This window comes from Puma concolor, chromosome C1 (genome assembly GCF_028749965.1).
Source record: "Puma concolor isolate L17-30 chromosome C1, mPumCon1.1.hap2, whole genome shotgun sequence".
In the NCBI taxonomy this organism is placed as follows: domain Eukaryota; kingdom Metazoa; phylum Chordata; class Mammalia; order Carnivora; family Felidae; genus Puma; species Puma concolor.
Window position 1 is genome coordinate 100,437,901 of NC_141674.1, and position 27,719 is coordinate 100,465,619.

General features: G+C 47.8%; 1 long non-coding RNA gene across 1 annotated transcript; it reads right to left on the bottom strand.

The window, feature by feature from the left end:
• Nucleotides 1-1,389: 1,389 nt before the first annotated feature.
• LOC147578282 (uncharacterized) lies at nucleotides 1,390-22,111 on the bottom strand. Its single transcript, XR_015254241.1, has 5 exons — nucleotides 21,544-22,111; nucleotides 20,900-21,054; nucleotides 20,611-20,693; nucleotides 19,078-19,131; nucleotides 1,390-2,193 (listed from the first exon to the last, which is right to left on the bottom strand). It is a non-coding gene; the product is annotated as an uncharacterized LOC147578282 (long non-coding RNA).
• Between the last annotated feature and the right edge of the window lie 5,608 nt (nucleotides 22,112-27,719).

The window sequence follows — 27,719 nt, forward strand, 5'->3', positions numbered from 1 at the left end:
GAGAATTCAGATTTTTCATTTCTAACAAGTTCCCAGGTGATCTGATGCTGGGACCACATTTTGAGAACCACTACCACAGGGAAATTCTTGCACGCGTGCAGCGGGAAACACGTACAAGAAAGTCTATAGTATCATTGTCTTAATAACAACAACAAAAGATAAATAACCCAAGTGGCCGTCAACTGTAAATTAGACAAACTGCGGTATATGGAACACCAGCGAGCACTACAAAGAAATGAAACACATCAACACACATCACCATGGATGACTCATGAATAAAAATAGCCAATCAAAGAAGGATACACAGAATATGATTCAATGTAATTCAAGTTCAAAAACCAGCAAAGCTGAGAAGATGGTCTTTAGGGATCCCTAGATGTTAAAACCATAAAGACAAGCTATGGAATGAAGGATCTGTGAGTGGAAGGCATACAGCGTACTTGATCTGGAAACTGATGCTCTATTCTGACTGGTGATTGATGACACAGAAGTTGGTTTTTTAATTATTCTTTAAACTGAACAGATCTACCCTTGGACCAGGCTCTGAGGAACACTGTCCCAGAGCCTCACCGTGGAGCCGTCAAAGCTGGGCACCTACACCAGTAATTTCTCCAAGTCTGGTTCACCCATCCCTGGAAAGTGAGCGTGACATAGTCCAGGCCTGCACCTGCGTCCAGTTCAGGGTGAAGGTGGGCTGGCCTGGCCTTCCCACCGTCTTCTGAGCAACTGGCGAGGCCAGAATACACATTCTCACCTCCACAAGGACGAGTCATAATTAAGCAACAGTACATGTAGTCCAAACCCATATCTAGGAAAGAAACATTTTTCTCCCAGAAACACAATCAGTAGAGATGTGCCTTGTCCCACAGAAAATGAAAACTATTTTCCATTACTATGCAAGGGAGTTGAGCACCTGAGAGCCAGGCTCTCAGACCTGTCATTCCAGAAAAGGGGCTGTGTCCTGTATTTGCATAACAAAAGGTCTTTAGGAGTGTTTTGGGTTTTTTTTTCCAGAACAATGAAGTAGTCTGCCTCAAAGTTAACCCAGGGCAGAAAACTCCTAATCTTCAAATGAAACCCGACTGTGTTGTTTCCTCTGTATAGAAGCCTCTGTTGTTGCCTTCTCCTCTCCCTCCCCTCTCTGCCTTTAAATCAGCAGTAACTTCCTCCTCCACACCAGTCACCTCCATTCGTGCATATCTTTGCCCTGTTAGAAAGTTCTTTCTTTATTGAAATATTTCTCACGAGGAGCCTTCAGCCAGTTGGTTCTGCTTTGCCCCTTGGGGCCAGAGTGTAAATCTAATCCCTCTTCAACATGACAGCCTTTCAAATAGGTTAAGACAGTTACCATGTCTTCCTGGTATTTTCTTTTTCTCTCAGTCCCTCGACCATCTCTCATACGGCAATTTTGAACTCCTCCTCTGTCCTGGTTGATGTGTTCTTAGATTCTACTGAGTCTCTCCCCAACATAAAGAGGGGAGCCTGACCTCCAGGTAAGTTCCTGTTTTCTCTCTACTTGCCTTTTATTCATTGGTGGGGCCCTGCAAGTTACACTGATAAAGACAAATGAATGAGAGAAAAACAAACAAAAGTTTATTGGCATGTGCATCGGATACAGATGGGAGTGCTCTGTGATGGGTAACTCAGAGGGGTGGTTAGAGCTTTGGCGTGTATAGGATCTTAATAGAAGAATGATACATTTGTAAAGAAATTTGTAGAGAAGCCACCTGAGTTTCTAGGGTGGCAAATATATAGGAAAACCAATGGTAGACAAGGGCTAGTTTTAGCAAAGTTGGTTATATACGTTCCTTTGGTGACGGTCTCTGGGCTGATAAGGGTCTCAGTTACCTCTGGTGATTAACTTCTTTCTTTCCCAGTGAGAGGGGAGGAGGGGACACCTTTCCAAATTTATGTTCCGCTTTGAGGCAACTGGGGAGGGCAGAGAGCTTTCTGGCACCCGCTTTGAGCTTTCTGGTACCTGCTTTTTCTCAACTGCCTCCAGCTCCAAATAATCCTGGGGCCAAAGCAGCATGTTCTGCTACCCTTCACAGTCCTGATACGACCAGTCTGGACGGCAACAGGATCATCAAGCCCCACTGTTCTAGATAGAATATGCCCATTAATGCCACGGTTTTAATGATGATGATGTGCGTAGCTTCAGAAGCAATTACTGACTGACGCCAAGGGTAGGTACTGGAAGAGGAAAGAGAAGGAAATTAGTTTGTCTTTGAGAAAGCAGAAGCTATTACAACCATTTTTGTGAAATGTTTGTTATTGATGGCCTCGTTGTCACACAGCACAATAACAGCTGATGTCAAAACCTGAAGGGCTGCCAAACAAATGAGGGATTTGTCAGATCACATTTGCCATGCATTGAATTTGACAATAGCAGTTAACTCCAGATAAGTGGCCTCAGTCTGCAGAGTGTGAAGCTCATTGTATTAGTAACAGATAAACCCTGAAGGCTCAGTGATTTAACACAATGAAAGTTTATTTCTTGTCTCTTTCTTTCCAACTGGAGCCTCTCTAGAGGTGGCTCTCTCCTAAGCAGGGATTCTGAGATCCAGCTTCCTGTTTTGCCGTTGTCAACAGGCTATCCCCCAGATTGTCCTGCCCTGGGGGGGGGGGGGGGGGAGGGAGACTGTTTCACTCCAACCAGCCAGAGGGGAGAACATGGAACATGGATGGTCACCCGTGGGAGGCCTTTGGGCCAGGTGTGGGAGTTGAGGACATCACGTCTGCCAATAAGCTATTGGCTAGAACTCACAGGGCCAACCTAGCCACGGGGAAGCTGGGAAGTACAGTCTAGGTATGTGCCTAAGGAGCAGAATTATTATTATTATTATTATTTTTTGTCTCTTAACAATCCAATGTGGGGGTTCCTGTATGGGTGGCCAATAACATCTTGAATCACCGTGAAAGGCATTTGACCTCATGAGCCTCTGAAGGGGAACCTCCAGGGGTCTCTGGACCACTCTTTGAGACCACCACCCTAGAGTATTAGATGACCCTTAGGTGGGCTAATTTTCCCACACGACAGTAGGACATTAAAAGGACATGCAGTAATCTTTTGCCTTCTTCAACATTTCATACTCAGAATTAAAATGTCCTTCTGTGTTCTGCCTTCCCAAGGCTCAATTCTAGGGGCCTCCCCTCCACATTTGGGGCCCCTGCAATTCATCCTGACATCTCAGTCCTTGATTATGTCAGTGCCGTCTTCTTGTCTGTGGCCTATGACCTCTTCCCATCGGTTATATTCAGCTCAGACAGTGTATAGCCCTCCCCGGGGGCAGATCTCAGCCGTCTGTCCCTGCTGACTCTGTTCCTTTCTTTGCTCCTTGAAAATGATCAACAGAGAAGCATCAATGCTCCCCGCTGCCTCCTAGCACCCCCTATACTGGAATCCCTTCTCCTGGGCCTTCCTGACAGGCGCTGCCCCCCTGCTCAGCCCTAGCAAATTGGACTGGAGGCTCCCTCACCACTCAGAAGCCTGTGGTGTCCCATGCCTCAGTGGCCCAGGGGACCCTCTGTCCCCTCCTCACGCCCACATGGCACAGGACACCTGTGCACTTCCCAGCACTCCCAGCAAGAAGGTGTTCAGGCTCCAAGGTAACTCTATCTTAGATCCTGTCCCTTCATTGCCGTCCAGTGGGAGATAAAGACGGGGCAGAACTTCCCGCTCCTGTGCTGCTGTTAGAATTTCCAGAGCGGGGCGCCTGGGTGGCTCAGTAGGTTAAGCATCCAACTCTTGATTTCAGTTCAAGTCATGATCTCGTGGTTCACGGGTTCGAGCCCTGAGTTGGACTCTGCACTGACAGCGTGGAGCCTCCTTGGGATCCTCTCTCTCCCTCTCGCTCTGCCCCTGCCCCTGTTTGCATGCCCTCTCTTCCCCCACGGCCTCTCTCTCTAAATAAATAAATGAGCTTAAAAAAAAAAAAAGGAATCTCCAGAGCTCTCCCCATCTCCCATCACTGCTCTTTCCCCAGGTGTGTGTCTAGAATGGTAAGGTCTCTGGGCGGAAACCCGTTCTCTTTGTACTTCAAGTCTCTCGGTCTGTCTACAGATGGTGTCTTTTGAACCCCAAAGTCAGGAATCGGGTGTCTGCTTCTTGCCTGACAAGTTCCCCCCCTGGGGCACGCGGCAGCCTCACACCTCCACATACGAATGCCAGGGGCGGTGGAAGAGAAAAGCCAGACCCTGAGCTTAAGGTCTCAAGTCTCAGTCTGCCATGTACGAACATGAGCGCAAACGGGGTAAGTGGTTTCTGGGCAACAATTATCCTTAAAGGCACTTCTGAGAGAAAGAGGGCTTCTTTCCAAAGGCATGGCTTTAAAGCGAGCCCTTTGGGGCTGGTCACACCAGCCTGCCAGCAGCCCGTGGGGTCAGGGGCTGGGTGTTTGGGGAAGACTAGGGGAGAAGTAAGTCTTAACATCGGAGGTGCCCTCCGGTGGGAGATGAGACGTGCCCCTCCAGGCCATTTTATGTAGAAAATTGTCTTCTTCCAGGCTCACCTCCTGCCCTCAGCTCCTGCTTTGCTGAAACCCAAGGAGGCCCTCTCCCTTTTTTCTCTCGGCTCCTTGATGTGCTTCCTCAATCTGGGCGGGGCTGTGGCTGCTGGGCAGGGGAAACCCAGGGAGCGGGAAATGCTGTGAATGATGTAGCCAGCACCCCATCTGTCCCCCAGGACCCAGCCCCAAGAGGTGCCAGGTCACGCGTTGTCATGATCCCCGGATTTCTGAGCACTGAGCTCACCTGCTGTCTGACAAAGACCTTCTCCTCAAGCAAATCCTAGCCGGGTTCCTCTGAACTCTCTTTGCACCTAGGCCCTCAGGCTGGGTTTCCGTGTTTGGCTCTACACTGCCCAATTTTAGCAAGAATCCTCCTGAGTCAGTTTAGTGAGAATATCTCGTCATCCTCATATCAGATCAGATATGGCTTGGCCTGCCTTCCCCTGGCCTGCCTTCAGCAGGAATCCTGGTAAGTCAATTTAGCCTTCCTTCTGTTTTCTCTTAGTTTTCCATCCACCCCCGCCCCCTCGGCCTGTTCCTTGGCCATAAATTCCCACTTTTCCTTGTTGGATTCAGTAGAGCCCAATCTCTTTCCTCCATGGCAAAACCCCATTGTACCTATCACAACAGTCCCCCCCACCCCCGAATAAAGTCAGCCTTACTATGCCTTACCAGGGCCAGGAATAATTCCTTCTTTAACAGATACAATATTTTCTCTTTACCATCTCATACCAAGGCTCATAGGCAAGAACGCTGAAGCCTGGGAGGCTCCCCAGGAAATGTGTAGATGAGCTGAAAATAAGTCCTTTCTGGGAAAGCAGGTAATGATACCCTCTCTCCCTGAGTCTTACGTAGTTTCGTTGTGCCTGGCGAGAGACACCTCAACCCTGACCGCCAGAGAGGATCACGGCACTGCCTTTCCCCGCTGCTGGACCCCGGAGGAGCAGAGCCACAGGAGAGAGGCCAACCCTGCAGAGAGGCTGCGAAGTCCCAAAGGCTGAAGAATAAATCACAACAAAACAAGTCCAGAGGCGACCGTGGACAGGACTGCCGTGTGACCCACAGAGAAGGGAGTTCCGAAAGAGTAGAACGGGAATTAATGCCAGCATGCCACATGCACTGGAGACCGCACAGCCTTCACGGTTATGCCACCAAATGCGGACGCACGTGTGTGAAGTTTGGTTCTGATCCAACCGACGGTATGTCCTGTAACAGCGGCAACACGGCCGAAGGAACGCTGTGCCGAGCAGGCATTGGGATATGGTGCGGCACGGTCTGCCACAGAAAAGAGACAGGGGGCAAGATGGTGGTGGAGAAGGTTCTCCTCTTGACCAGAACCGTGGAGAATGTTGCCTCCTGAGGTCCTGAGGATGGGAGGGTCCAGCCAGGGCAGTAAATAGCTGTACTCAAATAGTGACCGAGTTAAAGGGCACCCTAAAGACCAGGGGGGTGACGGTAGAATAAATTGCATTTCGTCATATGTACCGATAAAAATCCTGGTGTTGAAGAGTGTGCTAGGGGCACCTGGGTGGCTCAGTTGGTTAAGCGTCTGACTTCAGCTCAGGTCATGATCTCGCTGTTCGTGAGTTCGAGCCCTGCATCGGGCTCTCTGTCGTCAGTGCGAAGCCTGCTTGGGATTCTCTCTCTTTCCCTCGCTCTCTGCCCCTCCCACCCTCAAAATAAATTAAAAACTTTTTTAAAAACAGCGTGCCAGGAGCACCTGGGCGGCTCCGTCAGTGGAGCGTCCTGACTCTTGATTTCGGCTCAGGTCACGGTCCCAGGGTTGTGGGATCGAGCCCCACATCAAGCTCTGTACTGAGCATGGAGACTGCTTAAGATTCTCTTTCTCTCTCCCTCTCCCCCCTCTCCCTTGCTCATACTGTCTCTCTCTAAAAATAAAATAAAAATAAAAAGTGTGCCAGATGCTAACAGGGACATCACAGATGCGAAAATACTGGAATGGCACAGAGATGACCATGTCTCCTGTACTTGACAACTTACACCGTCATGAAGCACTCCATGTTTGGGGGCACTTTCTGTATGACGAAAGTATTTCTAATAAATACGTGTTCTTTCTCAGCGTCTCCAAAATAACCAACACAGCGGTTAAAAAAAAAAAAGACTGGAAGTAAGTCAAGATGTCCACGGTGCTAATTCCCAGTCCGCGAAAGCATGAATGATTGCTCTTTCCTTTTCTGTACCTTCTGTATTTTTTAATTTTCCAAAAACAAAATGAAAAGGCATCAAAATAGTGAAAAGAAGCACAAACTGGTTGACACCCCTAGGGTCTCACAGGTGTAATCTTACTTAATCCTCAAGACATCTCTATGGGACACAGATTATTATCCCCACTTTCAGATGGGGAGAGAGACAGACTGGAGCTGTTAAATCATCTCAAGTTCATATAGCTAGTACATGAATGAATCTGCACTTAAACCCAGGTCTTTTTTAATGTTTATTTATTTTCAGAGAGAGAGAGAGAGCAAGTGGGGGGGGGGGCAGAGAGAGAGAATCCCAAGCAGGCTCTGTGCTCTCAGCACAGAGCCCACCATAGGGCTCAAACTCTTGAACCACAAGATCATGACCTGAGCCGCAATCAAGAGTCAGACACTTAACCAACTGACCCACCCAGGGGCCCCTTGAACACAGATTTTTTTTAAAATTCTTTAACATTTATTTATTTTTGAGAGACAGAGAGAGACAGAGCATGAGCAGGGGAGGGGCAGAGAGAGAGGGAGACACAGAATCTGAAGCAGGCTCCAGGCTCCGAGCCATCAGCACAGAGCCTGATGTGGGGCTCGAACTCACAAACCGTGAGATCATGACCTGAGCCGAAGTCGGACGCTTAACCAACTGAGCCACCCAGGTGCCCCGAACCCAGGTTTTTTTACTCTAGATTGCACATTCCTTATTCCACTCTCCCTGTTTCTCAAGAATAGCATATTCTTCCAAGAGCTAACACAACAAGATACATCAGAAGGAAAGCCACTGGTCTTCTGCTGTTACCCAGGATGAGTGATGGGGCTGCAAATACCTGGGAGTGACCAGGAGAGCATACTGGTCCACCCCAGACTAGGTGACAGGTGACTGTGGAGACCTAAAGACATACGGCCTCTGGAGGAATGAGCATGGCTAGCTCATGCTCTCAAGGAATCCTCAGATCAGAGCTTAAAAGTACACCTCCTTTTTGCAAACCTCTGCAGAATCCTATCATGTATGGACCTGCACATGATCTCGATTAGCCCTCTGTGTAGGAAAAGACTTCAAGGCCTTTATACCCGCTACTATTGGTGAGTTACACATTACCCCAAATGTGGCATCTCAGGACAACCATATCAGCTTACTTACGATCTTCTGGGTGACAAATTTAGGGAGGACATGGCTGGGCAGTCCCCACTTAGGGATCTCTCTTGTGGGTAAGTTGGCTGGAGTATCTATCTGAAGATTCAACTGGTCTCACAGGCTGTCCTGTGAGAGGACGTGGCCTCTCCAGTCTGGCCACCGCAGGGTGGTAGGACTTCATACCTGGTGTCTGAAAGAACCACCCGGGAGCTCCAAGGCCTTTCTGAACCAGCCTCGGACATCACAAGGCACCACTCACTTGGCGTTTGGTTGGTTGCAAATGAATCGTCAGACAGAACAGACTCAAGGGGAGGGGAATTAGGCTCCATCTCTTGAGGGACACATGGAAAAGTCACACTAAAAGAGCATGCGGGTAAGAAATACTGGCTCAGCCCATGCTGGGGGGAAAATTTTCTGCCTCAGTCATCTAACTCAATGGTTCCCAACCTCGGTCATCCCAAAGCACACACAGAAAGCGTGAATATATGCATGGCTCAAGACACACGGATTGGGAAACTCAACAGGGTAACCACCTGTGATTAACAAAGCTTCCTTTCCTTACTTTCTGGCTGATGTGCATTCAAGGTCAAGATTTCCCACATGGTTCGGGGTAATTTTTGAGCCAACAGAAAAGAAATCCTCCAGCTTGGATTCCTCTGTGCCATAGGTTTCTTTGCTATAATGTGTCCACAAGTTTTAAGACAGTTTTCCATCTTTTCTCCCACAAACATTAAAGGAGAGAATACATGCACTCTTTATGCATTGAATCCGTTTAAAATATACGCTGCCAATCATAAGGAATAATAAGACAACGGATCGAGCACTTCAGATACGTTAAAATTCATAAGTTCATAATGATTTCAAAACAACAACAGTAGAAATCATGATGGCAATCTTTGGGGGTTTCTAGGGCACTGACTCTTCCAGGAAAGTGGAAAATAAAAGGAAAGGACAAAGCGCCTATCCTGCCTTTCCTGCATGAACTATATTTCATGGTGTGCCGGCTGCTCATGTACTGCTTCCCAGCCCCGATCCAACCTTCTTGGTTGTGCGTTGTGATCGATACTGGTTCTGGACCCTGTAAACATTTCTCCTGGTGCCACCTGATGTAGTGTTAAGCATCTGTCAGTAGAGGATGCTAGAAGGACATTACAGGAGGAAGGAATTTCTCCTGGTCCTACTGGGTTTTCCTGCTTCTTTCTGTGGTGCACAGTGGCCAAGAGTTATGGAGGACCCCTCGGTGAGTTTTTAGCAGCACCCCGTGGGCAGCTGTCTATCGAGCTGCGTCAGCACCCCAGGGGCTAGTTCCCTGCCCACAGCCCTAGTCTAAAGGATTTCAGTGAACTTCTCCACCCTCCAGTGGGTTACAGCCACTCTCTCCATCCTTGGGGTTGGGGAGACCCTCTTCCACTGTGTCACCCCCTTGGGTGTTCCGACTCTGCTCTGGAGGTATGGCCACTCCCTGTATCTACTATTCCTATGTTCTTTAGAATTACTTAACCCTTTATGGCTAGGCTTCTATTACTTGTTAATAATTAATTGCATTACATTTTTTCTATTCAAATGACTGTGTGGTTTCTGTCTCCTACCTAGGCCTTGACTGATTCTCACAATAATCAAATAATTTATATAAGAAGAACAGGTAATAAATGCTCAAGGAATGGTAGAATTTGAATATTTTATGGTAGGGACGCCTGGGTGGCTCAGTCGGTTAAGTGTCCGACTTCGGCTCAGGTCATGATCTCGCAGTCTGTGAGTTTGAGCCCCGTGTCAGGCTCTGTGATGACAGCTCAGAGCCTGGAGCCTGCTTTGGATTCTGTGTCTCCCTCTCTCTATGCCCTTCCCCTGCTTATGCTCTCCCTCTCTCTCAAAAATAAAGATTAAAAAAAAAGAATATTTTATAGTAAAACAAAAATTGGATGTAGGCAGTGACCATCAGTGGGTGATGCAGTAAAAGGCTGATGGGAAACATAGTAAGGGATAGGTCACGTTCATTGCCCCTGAATCCAGAGGCAGAGTTACCGTGAGCTAATACAGGATAAGTTTCAATGTCCCTCCCCAGCATGGTTTCCCTCTAAGACCCAGAACCTAATTTTATATTTGTCATTTTGGATTCTTGCTCTTAAAAGGAAGCTTTTCAATTTGGAAACTTCAATCTTCACAAAACCTGGATCACTATGTGAACCCACCTATCAGCCTTAAGATCATAAAAAGGAGACAACCAAACGTGTGCCTCCTTGATGTGATGGAACTGGAAATAGCACATCCCTGCAAGACTGCCACCAGAAGTTTATTCTCAAACCAAGCAGGCCTCCAGATATAATCGCGAGTTTGTACAAACACTGAGGATAGAAGAACATGAAAAAGAGACCATGAGAGTACAATAGCCAAATGCAAACTAGGGGTGATGTTGTAGAACGAATTACCCACTTTTTTCAACAAATAAATAGCAAGTTGAAAAAGAAAAAAGCTGGGGCTGGGAGACTGTCATATAGATTTTTTAAAACTTGAGTAATCTCACCAGAAGGCATGTGTGGACCCTGTTTGAATCCTGATTCAGAGAAAAAAACATTTATGAGATCATCAGAATTTTTATGCTGATTGGATAATAGATGGCATTAAGGTTACCTTTCATTTCTTTTAGATGTGATAAGAGTGTTGTGGGTATACATTTTTAAAAGTCCTGTCTCTCTCCTTATTTAAGTATTTTTTAATGAAGTGATACAGACTTGCAACTCCTGATCTCAAAGTCGTGAGTTCAAGCCCACGTTGGGTAGACAAGAGAGCTTACTTAAAAAAATAAATAGGGGGCGCCTGGGTGGCGCAGTCGGTTAAGCGTCCGACTTCAGTCAGGTCACGATCTCGCGGTCCGTGAGTTCGAGCCCCGCGTCGGGCTCTGGGCTGATGGCTCAGAGCCTGGAGCCTGTTTCCGATTCTGTGTCTCCCTCTCTCTCTGTCCCTCCCCCGTTCATGCTCTGTCTCTCTCTGTCCCAAAAATAAATAAACATTAAAAAAAAAAATTAAAAAAAAAAAAATAAATAAATAAATAAATAGGGGCGCCTGGGTGGCTCAGTCGGTTGAGCGTCCGACTTTGGCTCAGGTCATGATCTTGCAGCTCATGAGTTTGAGCCCCACGTCAGGCTCTGTGCTGGCAGCTCGGAGCCTGGAACCTCCTTCGGATTCTGTGTCTCCCTCTCTCTCTGCCCCTCACCTGCTCACACTCTGTCTCTGTCTCTCTCAAAAAGAAATAAACATTAAAAATTTTTGTACATAAATAAAGAAAATAGAAGTGCTATAAAGTCTGGGGTTGTTCTAAAAAATAATCTAGTAACAGGGGAGATGGTGCTTTATCTAGTGCCGTTGGTCTTACGTTGATAAATGGCAAAGCTGGGTGATGGGTACATGGTGATTCAGTGTAAACATATTTATTATATTCAGACCCACATTAGTGTGTGTTTGAAAACGTCATCATAAAAAGTTTAATGCAATAAAATGCACGCTACCACAGGTGACATTTTATCTGCGTGTTTGTGATAACCAAATGCATATCATACATTGCAGTTGACAGAGCACTTTTCATACATAATTTAATGTAATCCTAACCTTAGGCCTCCAAGATGGATTTTATTATCTCCATTTCACAGGTAACAATTTCAGAGAGGGTAAGTCAGTGGCTCAGAGGCCTGCCGCTGGTACAAGGCAGAGCAGGAATTCAGATTCAAGTCCTTCATCTCTAAAACCCCGTGCTCTACCTGGTGAGGTAGGACAAAAGGCTGGATGCTCCTGGTTAAGTCCTTTAACGGCTCAGTCTTAGAAAAAATCGGAACAATACCACTTAGCCCGCCTTCCTAGTTGTTGGGAAGTTCGAGTCTGATGATCTCTAGAAAAGTGCTTGGTAAATTGTAAAGGGCCTTACAAAGGCGTCATATATCGAAGAGTTTTCTAGCAGGGGCCTCTACAAAAATGGAAGAAAGTGGAGAGCGCCAGGGGCTGGTCTTGGCAACCTCTGTATCCCCCTTCCATAGACTTCCTTACACTCCAAAACCCATCCCTCTCATCGGCATTAACTGACGATGGTTAAGATGTCTTTCCTCCTGGCTTGTTTGAATGTTTGCCATTGTCCCTGGTGTCCTGTTGTTAGGCACCGTGTGGGAACAACAGCTGTTTATAACTCAACGTTTTATGGCTTGTTTTTAGGCTAATAAAATGAGTAAGAAGCTGAGTGGCATTTTCTGCCGTTGTCCAGAATTCACTATGAGATTATTTACACTAAGTCATCGGTACCGGTGAATTTTTATCAGGCAACGCCGAAAAACCAGAGAGATACTTCTGATTCTCCAGCGGGGAGAAAAGTGGAGTGGTGCATTCAAATTGCTGACATTAAACAACCACACCAACTACAGGAACAAAACAAAACCAGACCTCTTCGGGGACTCGGTGTGGACATCTAGACAGCCCCGGGAAAATGGCCCCATGCAGACAACCGCTTCAGGACATCTTGCTCCGGGTGGCTCAGTCGGTCAAGCGCCAACTCAGCTCAGGCCATGATCTCACAGTTTATGAGTTCGAGCCCCGCATCCGGCTCTGTGCTGACAGCTCAGAGCATGGAGCCTGCTTCGGATTCTGTGTCTCCCTCTCTCTCTGCCCCTCCCCCACTCATGCTGTGTGTGTCTCTCTCTCTCTCTCTCTCTCAAAAGTTAATAAACATTAAAAAAAAAATCTCTGTGCTGAGTTTGTTGCACTGTTATTTCTTTTTTCAACTTTTCTGAATTGAAAATTGTTATAATAAAACGTTAGGAGACAAAGTTAAAAACATCCGGTGGCCCCCTCTGAGCTGTCACAACCATGAGCAGCCTCAGCCACGTAAATGGAAATCAACTGTCCAGATCTATCAATCCATTAAATGGGCACTAGGGAGGGAGAGATGAAGGGAGGGGTGTCCCGGGGGAGGCGGAGGAAGCAGCTCTTTCCCGACAGTGGACACAGCGCTGGGACCCCAGCCCACAGAGGGTCTTGGTCGTGCAGCCAGGAAAGTCTGCCTCAGTGGGAATATCTGTGCGGGACTTCTCCCGCCAGACGAGCCGTGATCATTTCCAGTTCTGCGTCCAGCCTGCCTGGGGGGAGCCGCATTACAAACAATTCCTCTGCTTTCCAAATGGGCAATTTCAGTCCCGTGATTTCAACGGGAACTTGTGGAGCTGGTAAAAGGCACCTGGCTCCTCGAGAGCTGAGTTAAGTGGTAAATTTCAGAACTGCTGTAAAAGTGAGACGTAAATGCCCCAGAGATGAAAATAATGTGTACGTAACTCTCAAGTGTCGTGCAGGCGATTCATTGGCGCTCTGAGGTCATGTTTTGGTTTGATGGCTCACACAGGATATCAGTCAGGAGAATGGTGCTGTGTTCATGCCCAACCCAGAGAGGGGGTTATTACCATAGTAGCAGGTCACAACGAACCGAGTTACGGTCCCTGTAGAATTTAGTGAAATCAGAATATACGTGCATATCTTAACGCTGGACAAAGTTTTAAATATTTTGAACATCAATAAAGCCAATCAATATCTGTTGAGCACCTACTAGCTACCATGTAAATATAATAAAAAAGAGGGGCCTCTGGCTGGCTCAGCCGGTTAAGCGTCTGACTTCGGCTCAGGTCATGATCTCGCAGATTGTGAGTTCGAGCCCCACGTCGGGCTCTGAGCTGACAGCTCGGAGCCTGGAGCCTGCTTCAGATTCTGTGTCTCCCTCTCTCTCTCTGCCCCTTCCCTGCTCATGCTCAGTCTCTCTCAAAAACAAATAAACATCTTTAAAAAAATTTTAAATATATAATAAAGTAGAGCAAACACTACTTTTTCTATAAGACATGACTATATAATTCCAGGGATGTGTCCCATCCCAACCTTCTGCAAGCACAATGTCTCTGCCTCTACTTCTCTGTGGAAATCATTGTTTTCTTTACCGTCATCCAAATGGTAAATCAGAAGCAAAGTTGAGATTCGGGGGCACCTGGGTGGCTCAGTCAGTTAAGTGTCTGACTCTTGGTCTCGGCTCAGTTCACAATCTCGCGGTTGGTGAATTTGAGCCCCGCATAAGGCTCTGTGCTGTCGATGGAGCCTGCCTGGGATTCTCTCTCTCTCTCTCTCTCTGTCTCTCTCTCTCTGCCCCTCCCGTGCTTGTGCTGTCTCTCTTTCTCAAAATAAATAAACTGAAAACAAATCTTTAACAAAAAGTTGGGACTCTATTCAGCTGGTGAGGAGTTGCTATTTCGCTCCACTCTTGCATTGTCTGAACCATATAATTTGTAAAATAGTTTTTAAAGCAAAAATGCCAGGGGTTTGAAAGGATATAAACTGAAAAGTCCATATCCACACGGCATCCCCAGCGCCCCGTCTCAGAGGTCACCCTGATAACACTTTTGCGGACACTTCTAGAATCCTTCACACATGCACGGCACGTGAGACCCAGATGTTGGCAGGCTACCTCCCATGCCATGCTTCACACAAAACTCAGCCTCTTGACCAGCATTGACAAGGAATCCAATCATACCAAATCCATTCTGATGTTTACAGTGTTATTAAAGATTGATAGGGTTGGGGAGAAGGGCCACGTAGTCTGGCATCCGCACCTCTCTCTTCAACAAAACAAAGCTATGTTCAACGTGGATCTCGTCCACAGGGTTGCCAGCCCACACTGGGCATATGACCCTCTGGCCCCTGTTCACTGTATCCCACCAACACACACACAGACACCCACACACGTGCACACACAGCCTCAGTAATTCTGGCATGTCTATTCCAAGGTGTCTGCTTCCTATCCCCACCCTTACTTTCTCCCAACCCACCCCAGTTAAAATACAAGGGTGCAATGCATTTTATTTAACCAGTCCCTTTTTGATGGACTTTTAGGTTGCTTCTCAATTTCTCTTGCCCCATTAAATAACGTCACAATTAATACCACTGAAGATGCATCTTTGTAAACGTGTGAGTTTGTCGCAAACTCTTACAAGTGCAGTGTCTGGGTCAAGGACATATGCATTCATAAGTTGGACATATTTTGGCAAACTGCCCTTTAAAAAATGACATGAATGGGGGCGCCGGGTGGTTCAGTCAGTTAAGCGTCTGACTTTGGCTCGCATCATATTCTCACAGTTCGTGGGTTCAAGCCCTGTGTCAGGCTCTCTGCTGTCGGCACAGAGCCTGCTTGGATCCTCTGTCTCCCTCTCTCTCTCTCTCTCAAAAAAAAAAACCCATTTTTTAAAAATAACATGAATGCCCATGAATGTATGTTCCCATAGCATCTGGGACCATCTGTTTCCAACCTTGGCCAACACTAAATATCACTAAATACAATCATCCTTACCAATCGAATAATGAAACGTGGTGCCTCATTATTATTTTAACCTGCATTTCTAGAATAAGGAGTATGACTCAGCATCTTTTCATATATTTATTTGCCATTGATTTTTTTTTTTTTCTGTAAATTTCGTCTCGGCTTTGATACCCGCAAAAAACATCTAGAAAATATCTTTTCCCTGTGCTCGCAGGACACTTCTATCTTTTGATTCCTGAGCACGTCTTTCTTGTCCCTTTGCTGGCTTCTGTTTCTTTACCTCTGGAAAACTGCTGTTCTCCAGGGTGCCAGCCTCACCCTGCTTCCTTCCCGTTGTACACACTCTCCACCTGAGATTTCTCCTCCTCCTCCCCGTATTGTGTCCTAGACACTCTGTTAGGCATCCGTAATGCTTATTATAACCCTCCGATGTTAGCCTTATCGACCGCCCCCAACCCCAATTTACAAATGAGAAAACTGAGGTCACAGATTAACTTGCGTAAGGTCGCACCATCAGTAAATGATGAAGTGGGATTTGATGTCAAGGCTGTTGCTCTCTGTCGCTCACCTCACCATGTCCATCGACAGGGAGAGAATCCCAAATCTGATAACAGCTCCAGGCCTCTCCCCGGGTCTCCAAACCCATACACCCAATTCCTCCATAGACATCTCTACCTGGACATCTACCGGAATTTCAAATGCAACATGCCCCCCCCCGCCCACCATGAATCTGCCTTCCCAGTGATCCCTTCCATGGGTGATGGAATATTCCAGCCTCCCAGCCTCAGCCATTCAGTCACCAAATTCTGCAGAAGCAGCTCTGACTGCCAAACTTTCCTCTCCTTCCCTCTGCAGCCCCTGAGCTGAGGGCCTTGTCGTTTCTTGCCCGGAATGTCATATCCTTCCTATTCTCTCTGCCATCAGGCTCTGTGTATTCTGGTTTACCCACCCCCCTCTGCTGCCAGAGGGGCTTCTCCAAGAAGCATAATAATCCAAAAATGATGGTAATGTTCTTTATCTTATAAGGCTCTTACAAGGAATAAGTGAAATAATCTATGTTAAATATATAGCTCATGCTAATTCCTCAATACATATTAGGATTACTATTTCCCTTCAGAAAAGCAAATCTGGTAATATAAATCCTTCTGGCTGCATAATAACGTCTAAAGGGCCTGACCTACTGCCCCCCCTCCCACCCCTGACCTCACACCCTCTGTTCTAGTCAACCAAATTCCTCTTTTTTTTTAATGTTTATTTTTGAGAGAGAGAGAGAGAGAGAGAGAGAGAGAGAGAATGGGGGAGGGGCAGAGAGGGAAGGAGACACAGCATCCAAAGCAAATTCCAGGCTCTGAGCTGTCAGCACAGAGCTCCACACGGGGCTCGAACCCACGAACTGTGAGATCATGACCTGAGCTGAAGTCAGACGCTTAACCGACAGAGCCACCCAGGCGCCCCTCTTTTCCTGTCTCTATGCCTCTGTATAGATGGTTCCCTCTGCTTAGAATTCCCTTCCCCCCTCTTACTGCACTAGTAAGCACCCTTGAGTCTTTAAGATCTAGTTCAAACAGCATATTCCCTGTAGAGGCTGCTTTTAGGCAAACAGGCTCGAGCAACAGAATGTAGAAAGGGCCCACAGAGACCCCCTGGCTGAATACACACAGGCCCATCAGGCGACTCACCTCAAAATATCCATAGGCCCTAACTGTCCAATGGGCCACTTACAACCAGGCACAGTTCCCAAAAAAGGGGAGAACTCCATGCATCCCCAAACCTCCCCACCTTCCGCCATTAAATACAGCCCCCACCCACTGCCTCATGGCAGACAGTCTCTCCTCTGCTGTCCTGCCCGCCGTTCCCTTGTGGTGTATTCGGTAAGCCTCTATCACCTTCGGGTGAATTCTTTTACCCCCCACACTACTGGCCTCCACCGATCAGTCATTACTCCACATTTGGGGGCCACGTCTGATCGGGAGAGACACCATATTGAGGCACCACGTTCCCTGCGATGCCCCCTCTGGGTCCCTGGGCCCCTGCTCCGCGCCGTTTATTTACGTGGAACACTGTGTTGTGACTGTGTGTCCACCTGCTTGTCTCTGTGACAAGGCTGAGAAGAGGGGCTGTGTCTCATCCATCTTTGTATTCTCGGCATGTGGTACACGGGAGTTCCTTTAAAAATGTGTGGGGAGCCGGGGCACCTGGGGGGCTCAGTCGCTTAAGTGTTGGACTCTCCATTTCAGCTCAGGGCATGATCTCATGGTTCGGGGGATCAAGCCCCGCATCGGGCTCTACGCGGACCGCACGGAGCCTGCTTGGGGTTCTCTGTCTCCCTCTCTCTCTCTGACCCTCCCCTGCTTGCACTCCCACTCTCCCTCAAATTAAATAAATAAACTTGAAACAATTGTGCGTGGAGTAAACGTGTTCCGTGTGTTAAGAAGCAACCCCCCAACCCCCCACCCCTCCTGCCGGAGCTAGAGTCCTGGAGAAACCCAATAAAGGGCATGCAGCATCATGAAAGCACACTGCTAGAGGCCCAGGACCGGAAGCCAAGTCCCTGCCCCGGGGCGTGACGCGAGCTGAGTCACTCGAAGCCTCAAACCTTGCACTGAGAGGTGGGTGGCGGCCTCAGCAGTCTCCTGGACCACAAAGGTCAAAGGACACAACATGTGAGAAACCCAAATGCAGCCCAGCTTTAAGCAGATGTTAGAATTGCTAGCCAAAGTCAGGGGAAGAATAACCATTTTTGGGAAGTGAAATGATACCTGCACGAAGGCACTGGCGTCGGATAAATTTAAATTCACGGCGCAATCCCATACTAACAAACTAACCCCGAAGCGTCAGCGACTTGACCCAACACTGGGCCAGTTTCATTCCCAGTACACGTCCACGTCTGGACACCGGCTCCTGCTCTCCCTGGTCCTCAGGGGCACATGCTGCTGGGGTGTGGCAGTCCCACGGCAAAGGGGACTCCGAGAGGAGATTAACACGCAGGGCATTGCTGGGAAGTGGCCTTGGGATCAACACCCGTGCAAAAGAGCAGAGGGCAACGGGACTGTGCCAGGGTAGGAGATGAGCCACGGCGAGGCCCGCGGCCACCTCGCCCTAACCCAGGGGATGTCTGGAGCCTGAATCGCCCTCCACAGCTGTCCGGGGTTGAGCCAAGAGAGCTCGATCCTTCACTGCCAGGTCAGTCAGGAGTCGACCACGGGCGAGGTAACTCTCGCCAGCGGAGGGACAGCTGAAGGCTGTCTATAGGCAGCACTGTCAGCCGCTGGGGCTGTGAACAACCCTGACAGAGCCCCCAGGGGAGCTGCATCATACAGTAGCTGGCCCTCTGGAACCCATGCTCGGTGTTCTCCTGGAGGCCACCCTAACCTGGGATGTGAGTGTGAGTAGCTTACTTGGGAATGTGGAAGCGGGGTGGGGAAGGAAAGGAAATCAGCACGGAGTGCCTTCATGAACACGGCCCTGCTGGTGAATGTCAGACAGACTAAAACACGCCTGCGGTTGGCCCACTCCGGGGGGGGAGGGTGGCAAAGAACGGGCGGTATCTATCCACCAGATCCTGGGCGCCATGACTCATGGCCACACCTGCTGGCAGTCACTCCATGGCGGTTCCAACCTGCCTGGCCCACCTGAGCAGACTCTCAGGTGACGGTGGGAAGAAGCCATGGGTGTGAGCAGTGACGGTGAGCACCATGGGGATGAGTCAGCACTCACAGAGTCGGCCACGTCAGGGAGAGGACAGCTTGGAATCTCTCAGGAGTGTGATGTTGCCTCAGCCCCAGAAGTGGAACTAGTCACCTGGAGTGCCTGGGATAGGGCTGGGCAGAGGGGTCCGCCTTGACCACAGGGACGGAAGAAATGAAGATTGCCGTGTACCCCACCACCATTCCTACCTACCGGCTGTGAGCGACGGGGAAGTCACTTTATCCTTCGGAGCCTCAATGCACTGATCTGTAAAGTGGGGAGAATAACACCAATGTCCATAAGAGTGTGAGAAACAGAGCGAAAGCACGTGAAGAATCTGCCACAACGTAACGATACTTGGTGACATCCCACTTCTAATCTCGAGTCACAGGATAGGTTCACTTTATTACTGTATTTTATAACACGATTACCTCTGTTTTTGTGCATCCACGTAACACTAAAATAATAAAGGACACTCACTGGACATTATTGTTGAAATTCTAAGACTAATTTCAAATATATAAATATTTGAACATAGAAGTATTTATTTCTCAATAATCTATTGCAATGTTGTAGTACACAGTGGGCAGTCAGTAAATGGTTACCATTATTACTCGGGAACTATTGACAATCAATCTCATTAATCCCAGGCAAACAATGGATCTGGAATGTGAGTTCCCCAGATAAACCGTCAGCTCAAGGGTCTAGTTGGAGAGCAGGGCTGACCTAAGCCTGTTGGCTCCCCACGTAAACACAAGTCAGGGTAATTTACTAACAGCAAGACCTGTTTCCTGCTGAGCACTTACAGTCCAAAATCCAAAACTAGACCCAGGGGAGGAGGTCACATATGCTCGCATGGAAACTGTTTCCCTTCCCACTAACTTCTGAGCGATTAGACGATTTGACTTGATGCTTGCTTGTTGCAATGTCATCCAAATGAGACATGGAAATTCCTCACCTGCCGTCAACTAGACAGAGCTTTTGAGATGCAAACTCTATACATTCTCAGAGGAGACGCATGAAACGGAAGAGAGAAGTCCCTTTCAAAGAACCATCCCCCTGCCTTCCCCCTCTATACACATGCTAAGCACACAGAGCTTTGGCAATCTGCTACGAAAACAGAATTTTAAAATAAACCCAAGTCTGCTCTCTCAAATCAGAATTTAGAGGAAGACGGATTGTTGTAAGGTGAGTTTGTTTTTCCAAATTAATTTCTTTCTCGCACATGCACATCCACACCCATGTGCAGGCACACGCACGCGTGAGCGCACACACAGACACACACACACACATGCATATACACACATGCACACATGAACACATCCGCAAAAACGAGGCATCTGTTAATAGGCCAAATGTGGACGGAAAGTTCACCCTCAGCGCAAGAGAGACGTTCGATAATTATGAGGACAGGCTCAAAGCTGCATAAAAATAAAACCCACAGAAGCCAGCAGATGGCACTTAATCATAATTCTTCCTATGATTTCTATTAATTGTTAAATATTCTTCATTCTGTCTTCCCAGTAAGAAGAATGATGTGCTAATAGGGCGTCGTAAGTAATGTTTTCCCTTTGACATATTAAATAGGCTTGTTCCATAAAATCTCCCCACCTATACAACGAGCCGGAGCCCCATTTCCCTCATGCATATATTTATCATATCACAGTAGGCATACGCGTGCCCATGTATCTGTGCGCTCCCAAGCATACAGCACATTTGATAAATGTATGAAGTAAACGCTCACACCTTCATTTCTCTCCAGGAGCAAGTCCAAATCAAGGAACTGTTGTTCCTGAAACAGTCACAGAAAACCATTGAAACCACATTGTCTGCCAAAAATAGAAACGTAGAAATACCTCAGGGAGGCCACTTTGGCAATTTCCTTCAAGTCTCCTGTTACTAGCGTTAGCAAGGTGAGAGACCTCTTCTAGGCTGGTCTTCGTTACTTGCCAATTCTTTTCTTTTCCTTCCCCCCACCACTCTTCCCTCGACCGTGACTCTCCTTCCTTCTCCCCACGCTTCCACGATGCCTCACCCTGTTCTGCTAATTCCTTCTCTTGATTCCGCTGCTCCGTCTTTCATCTTTCATCTCTACTTCTCCCTCTTAAGCACTGGGTTGGTTTTCTAAGTCTTGCAGGGACAGATGCCGAACCAGTCAGGGGTCTTGGTTTCTGACACTTGAAATTGACTCTGTTAAGCAGGGAAAAAAAAAAAAATTATTGGAAAGCAATCAAATCGTTCACAGAATCAACAGGAAGCCTGGAGAATCTGGCTTGGACAACAGGCTAGAAGAACCAAAGGGGATTGGCACCAGAGAAGACAGCCAAGGTCACACCACCGAAAACCGCTCGGTGGGGACAGTGGCCACCAGCCACTAAGGGCCACCGCTGACACTTGGCTGTACTGAAGAATAAGCGTGCACTCACTCCAGAGGCTTGCTTTGTTCCCTCCAGATTCCCAGTCCAGGCCGGAGAGCCCAATGCCAAGACAGGGTGGACAGACCTCAGGAATTGCTCTCCAAGAGCAAAGCTGTAGTTCTGGCTCCACAGGAAAGGGGGTGGGAGTGCAAAGCTGAGAGCTGACAAGTCTATCGAGAAAGCAGGAGAGAGCAGAGTCCCAGAAACATTAGAGACTAAGAAACAGACCGAGCGTCACGGACACCCCTCTCTCCGAACCCACCCTATTTCCGGTGCACTTCTGGAGGTCTGCCTCTACTTTGTGAGGAGGGCTTTGGGAAAAGGACAGCTTTCGGGCAGCATACAAATTAACGATGCCAGTTCTGGAAAGACAGGCTGTAAAGTGAAATTCGGCGGAGGCCGGTAGCCTGGGCTATTTCACACACACTTTGTCCTAGACAAAGCAAGGAGCCACGGTTGCTGATGTGAACGCCCTTTGTTTTCAGGTTCCCTGTAGCCAATTTAAATCCCAGCTCCTAAGCGCTGTGCCTTTGACCTCCTACCTCTTAACCCTTAAAGGAGCAAGTCAAGCTTCTTTCTAGGGATGAAATTTGTAACGCGATTCCTGGCTCGGGGCAGGGGCCTCCTCTCTCATCCTGCCAGCTGGTCCCAATTATGAGCCGGTTGGGGTAATTTCAGAGTGTGGAGGGTGTCTGAGCAGTAGGAGGAGGGTTTTCTAAGCACTTAGCTTCCCTTAGGATCCCAAGGCCGACTAGAACTAGCGGATCCTTTAATATTCTAAATTATGAGGTGACTTTCACTGGTTTTCCAAAAAAAAAAAAAGGGGGGAAATAAAATATATAAATAAAATCACTCGGCGGTGCGGCTGATAACTACTGCCAGCACAGAGAGAAAAATGAAGGCAACTGTTTCTATCATTCCAGCAAAGCTCCAACTTCGCCTACGTAGCCTGGGTGATTGCCTCAATTTTCCTCTGTGCTGTAACAGAGTGGGCCCGTGTTGTGGCCAGTTTCCTTTGTGATAGGTGAGACCTAGGCGAGTCTTTGGGGAGCGCCAGGCCAGTTTTAAAGGGCCACACACACGTAATCTGAGTTCAAGGTTATGTTTGGTGGAGTCAGTATTTATTGAACGCCTACTATACGGAGGCGCTGCAAGTTCCGGGAATTCGAAACTCGGTAAATCTCGCTCTCCAGTGAGGCTGGATCGCATCCAACCGGGGGGCATTGCAGGGTGGTAGTGGGTAGAAGGGTCAGCCTTTGGCTGGGGGGAGCATTTTGTCACTGACGTTGTGTAGGATCGCCATGCTACACGCTGGTAATACAAACCAGATGGCTTTTAGTTGGTTTCATTATTTTTAAACTCTCTGCAAATACACCCCTCGTTGCCTGCACCTGGGCTGACTTCTCCCGCCAGCCTCTTCGCCACACTCCTCGGCTTCCAGCCACCCCTCCCCCTTCAGTTCAGGCCATCGCATCATAGGCACTCTGGGTGCGTGCACGAGAGACAAAATTGCATTTGAAGGCATAGACATGCCCAGAAGACAGGGGCCCATAGCTGAACGGGCATGAGCTCCGCTGGAGGCTTAATGCCAACGTCGGTCCGTTACACGTGACCTTCGTGGGGCCTGTCTCGGGCAATCCCTGCCCCTCCCCCTCGCATTATCGGCATTTATGAGTCAGCTTCTTTCCTCACTATAATTTCATGTCTTTGGGCCCAAGTGTTTTCACGTGGACGCTGTGGCTAAGAGCCGTCTTTCCTGGAAGGACTGTTGTAAGGATTAAACGGGAAAACACATGTAAAGCACCTGGCACTTGGTAAGCACTCAATAAATGTTAGCTGCTATTACCATTCCTTTTTTTTTTTAGAGGAGCAACTTCATTTTATATTTGTAACACCAGTAACCAATTAGGCAGGCAGCACGCCACATGGTTAAATTGCCAACCCTTTGTTGCTATATATTTTTAATTTTTTAATGTTTATTTATTTCTGAGAGAGAGAGAGAGAGAGACAGAGTGCAAGCAGAGGAGGGGCAGAGAGAGAAAGGAAGACACAGAATCCCAAGCAGGCTCTGTGCTGTCAGCACAGAGCCCCACGTGGGGCTCGGACTTGTGAATCGGGAGATCATGACCTGAGCCGGAGTCGGATCCTTGACCAACGGAGCCACCCAGGCGCCCCTATTATTTTTTAATTAGTGTGAGTCTGTTGTGTTTTGTTGTGTTTTTTGAGAGAGAGAGAGAGAGAGAGAGCATGTGCACGTGTGCATGCTTGAGTGGGGGAAGGGCAAAGAGAGAGGGAGACAGAGAATCCCAAGTAGGCTCCATGCCCAGCCCGGAGCCCGTCGTGGGGCTTGATCTTATGACCACGAGATCATGACCTGAGCTGAAAGCAAGAGTCAGATGCTCAACCGACTGAGCCACCCCCAGGCGCCCCTGATTTAAGTAAAGTAGGCACTTAATGTTACATGAGTTTCAGGTGTTTAATGCTGCGATTCAACAAGTCCGTGCATTACGCTGTGCTCAGCGCAAGTGCGGCTACCATCTGTCCCCGCACCGCGCTATTACGGTATCCTTGACTACACTCCTTTTATTCCCGTGGTTTATTCATCCCATAGCTGGAAGCCTGTGTCTCCCACTCCCCTTCACCTATTTTGCCCTTCCCCCTTGATCATTATTCTATAAGAAGACAGAAGATACACAGTGTTTAGTTCCAAGGAACGATTTTTCTGAAATCGTTCCATAAAATTTCCATAAAATTCAGGCTTGTGATAGAGCGTGGGCAAGAAGCCCAGGAGGCAGACGGAGGTATGCACCCTGGTCAGCACTGCAGGTATGATCTGAGGGAGACTTGCCTGAGCGCTGCCACCCACGCTGATCCAGGAGTGGCCAGGAGATGGTGGGTGAGGGGGTTGGGCCCTTCCCTCACACCACTGTTACCCATGTCCATCACCACCCATTGATGTTTCTTGCCTAAATGATGACACAGATGATTGCAAGAGGTGAATTCCTTACACCGCTATTTCTTCTGCAATTATTAGTTGACTTTCCACTGTAAGAAATAATTGTCTTCATTTTTTTTTAATTTATATGCCTATATCTGTGTAGACTTACAGGTGTTGATTGTAGTCAATAGGTTATCATTATTTTGATCTTCAAATTGTCCCAAATGTGGTCCATAGAAGCCCCTTCAGGACGGTTTGTGTGTCCTTTTGACCTGTCCTCATTATTCTTGGAGACCTTCCCTACACTCTGGTGCAACAAAATGTTATTCTTATGCTATCTCGTTCTTTCTCTGCCCCACCCCGGAATCAGCTATTTGTTTAAGGAAACCAAGGTCCCTTACGATGGAGAGTAGGGCTGGACACCAACGTCTGAGCACTAAGAATTCTTGCTGCTACTTGGGGTGTTAGGCCTTCTGGGTTCTTCCGCTGGGCAGAGCTAGGAAACACAGTGTACATATACACACACATATTTATTTCCCATCTATTATCTATCTATGTATCTATCATGTATGTGTCTAAACCACAGTTTACAGTGATAGATCCAGCTGCAATCCACCACCAGGAAGTTTATTTCGTTTCCCCTTGCCCTATCGGTGCCTCCCTTCTCCAAGAGTGATAAACCTGGCTCCAGATAGCTCAACCTACCTCTACCTGGCCCGTCTCTCAACACCACTGAGTCATACCGCCTCCCTCACCGGCTCACCCCTCCTTGAGCCTCTAGCTCCCTGGTGCACGTTTTATGATGAAGAAAGAAAACAAAGCAGCCGGCAAATAAACAAATAAATAAATCAAATTTATAATTAATTAATTAAACATTAATTATGTATATTGCTGTAATATATTTAATTACATTATACATTGATAGAAATGTATATCCTATATAAAAATATATATAATATAAATATATATGTTTATGTTTATGTTTATGTTTATATATATTTAAAGACAGGCAGAAAAAGGAAGAGAAGGGAAGGGAATGGAAAAGAGGAGAGCTGGGTCACCTTTTGATTTGCGTTTTCAAAAAAGCACTCTGGCAGATTTGTGGAGAACGACTTGAAAGGGAACAAGAGTAGATTCGCCGCTGACTCATCTTGGCATTCCTAGCGCTTGGTGGCATGCTTTCAGAAAGGCACTGGATAAATGTTTGGAGAAGGAAGGAAGGGTGGGGGAGAAGACAAAAAGAAGGAGGGAGGGGGACAAGAGGTTCCTCCCAGAAGAATGCACCGTGGAGAAAGTTGTGTTTTTCTTTTCCGCGGTGGAAGTTGCCTCTCTCCGCAGTCAAGGATAGACAATCGCATTGAAGTGTATCTTTTTTGTTCTGTGGAAGCCTGTTAAGTGGCTTCCTGCGGTCGCTTACACCAATGTAGTAGGGACGGACCATTTGTCCTGTAGAGGGTAAATCATCCTGAAGCAGTGATGAGTCACTCACGATCTCTTTTGGTTCTATAAATGTAGGACAAGTAGTCCCTCGGTCCTGGGAGATGTTGGAACAGGACTCATTCTTCCTCCCTCCCCTCTCCCCACCCCTGAAAATCTTCCCCATTCCTTCATACGCAGATCAGGCCCTTCCGGAACTGGAGGACCTGTTTTCCTGGGAGCCCAATGCCTCCTGGGAGGGAAAGGGTTAAAGTTCAAGTTCCCTGCTCCCTGAGGTTCAAAGTCAAGAATCTATAGCATGGAGGCATGACTCAGGGGCCAGGCAATAAAGTTCCCATGAGGCTACCGTACATCTGGCATTTCTCGCCCTTGGTAGTGAGCCTCACCAGAGAGTGGGATCCTCCTTAAGTCAGATGAGTCCGCCAGGTGGCCAAGGCTGACACCGGTCTGAACTCACTGCTTTCAGCCAGCGTGATACCAGGAAAGTGGCTGTGTGTGTGTGTGTGTGTGTGTGTGTGTGTGTGTCTGTCTGTGGACAAAAGAGTTGGCTGGTAAGAGCTGTGAACCAGCGATGTTCTCGAACTGGTTCATACTGGCTTGCAAGAACTCGTTGCCAGCCAGTTGTTCAATATAATCATTATTAAATAGTAAATGATGTTAACTTTCGACTAAACCATTATATTAAAAACAAAGGTAATAAAGACTCAAAACTCATCACTTACTAATTATTTGACCACATTTTGCTATTATCTACGCTCTTGAGATTTCGTACATCTACTGTAGCTGCATGGTGGAGGTTTTATACCTGACGGCGGGCTACTGAGCACCCCCGACTCTGCCTTGAGTGGTGTTGTGCCGGTAGCTTGAAAGCAGCCCCAGTGAGAGCATTCACACCATGGGAATTGGCAAGCCATTAATCAGCACTCCCTCCCCACCCGCCTAGCCAGTTGTCAAAGGTTTAGCCGCACACCCTTGACTAACCCTTGAGACTTACTCATTCAGTCAGCCTTTACTGGCTGAGACCAGCTAGGGTGTGGGTCCTCATGACTGAGCACATGAAGAGAGTACACCCTGAAGGATCTGGAACAGTGGACTCAGGTATTATCTGTATCCTCCAGGCTTGAAAGATTCTGGAGTTGCTTCAACTTACCTTCCAGCAGGAAGACTCAACCACTATGAAGTTTCTTTTTCTTAAAAAAAAAAACAACAACAAAAACTTTTTTTAAGAGAGACAGAGAGAAACAGAGCATGAGCAGGGGAGGGGCAGAGAGAGAGAGGGAAATACAGAATCCGAAGCAGGCTCCAGGGTCCAAGCCATCAGCACAGAGCCCGATGCAGAGCTCGAACCCACAAAGTGTGAGATTGTCACCTGAGCCGAGCGAGGTCAGATGCTTAACCCACTGAGCCACCCAGGCGCCCCCACTAGGAAGTTTCTGATACAACTTTCCTCCACGTCAATCAACGGTACCTACTTTCCAATGGTTCAGATCTTGGTTTCATCCTTGCTTCCTGTCTTTCCCTCCCAGCCCAAATTCAAACCATCATCAGCTACGCTTTTTAAATAAACCTGGAATTTAACCTCTTCCTCACCATTTACCACTGCCACCACCCATCCAAGACATCACCGTGTCTTTCCTGTGAGGTTAAAAAGCTCCTAATGGGCCTGCGTTTCTGTGTTTGTCTTTTCTGTTTTCAACGCAGCAACGGGAGTGCTCTTGTTCAGTCATAAGCCAAATGACGTCACTCAACAGCTCAAGGCCTTCCAGCCGTTCCCAACCCATCCAGAACGAAGGCCAAAGTCCTTGCTCTGACTCACAAGGCCCTGCTGATCTGCACCCCCAACGTCTTCAACCTCATCACCAGCAACCTCACCCTCCTTCCCTCCGTCCCAGCTGCATTTGCCTCTGTGCTTCTTGATTCTCTCAGATGTGCTGCCATTTCAGGGCCTCTGCAGTCACTGTTGGCGCCCCGGGGCGCGCCCCAGGTAGCCACATGGCTAACTCCCACTGCTCTTCGTTTCTGACTCAAAAAATCTTCTTCTCAGGGATCCTTCACCAGCAACC